At 43.9% G+C, this 798-nt stretch overlaps 1 long non-coding RNA gene across 1 annotated transcript; it reads left to right on the forward strand.

Annotated features, from left to right (window-relative positions):
- Nucleotides 1-45: 45 nt before the first annotated feature.
- Nucleotides 46-627, forward strand: LOC109508222 (uncharacterized). Its single transcript, XR_002166613.1, has 3 exons — nt 46-250; nt 427-480; nt 565-627. It is a non-coding gene; the product is annotated as an uncharacterized LOC109508222 (long non-coding RNA).
- The last annotated feature ends 171 nt before the right edge of the window (nt 628-798 follow it).

Consider the following 798-nt stretch of genomic DNA (forward strand, 5'->3'; position numbering starts at 1 on the left):
TTTCATTAAATGAGGAAAAATTAATTAATTGCACCATATCAGCCCCCGAAGACCCCGGCGTACCCTGCCCGCTTTGCCCGACATCTAATCCAGCTCTGGATTCTCACTTCACTCTCACTTCATCATAATTCGACTTGTGCCTGTCATTACATGAACGAACACAAATTTTCTTCCTACCTCTATGACTTCTCGTCAGGGTCCTCAAGGAATTTCTGGAGAAAGAGGACCTGATGGACCATTGGGTTCGATGGTATGCCTCACAATATTGTACAATCAGCCACACCGATGTTTTCAAGTAAATCAATGAAAGAGATTTATTGAACCCAACAAATCTTGTGTTTTAAATGCACTTTGGACAGCCAAAGTCTCATTCGCTGAAAGTGTACCGGTCATTCTGATCGCATGTGTGATGCGTTTACTTTTAAGGGCCCTCAAGGGTCACCAGGGCCCCAGGGCATGACTGGAGCCCCGGGCGAAAAGGTTCGTCCGCAGTTACGCAACAATCCTAGCACAATGTTTACCGTTACACACAGTATGTGACGGGATGTGTGTGTGTTGTCGCAGGGTTTCACGGGGAAACCTGGCAAGGAAGGACCACAGGGCCCAGTTGGCATGTATGTAAGTGATTCTTGAACATATAAAAACAGCATCATAATCAATGTCAGTGTGACTTCATTGGACCATGAATAACCTCCTCAAATGAATTTTGATACATTTCATAACTATTCCCAGTCAATGTCTTGCAATCGTTGGGTGATGTTCGTTTTTTAATAGTTACATTCTTCTGTCTATTGTTGC

Source organism: Hippocampus comes, unplaced genomic scaffold (genome assembly GCF_001891065.2).
Source record: "Hippocampus comes isolate QL1 unplaced genomic scaffold, H_comes_QL1_v1.1 scaffold3554, whole genome shotgun sequence".
NCBI classification, from domain to species: Eukaryota; Metazoa; Chordata; class Actinopteri; order Syngnathiformes; family Syngnathidae; genus Hippocampus; species Hippocampus comes.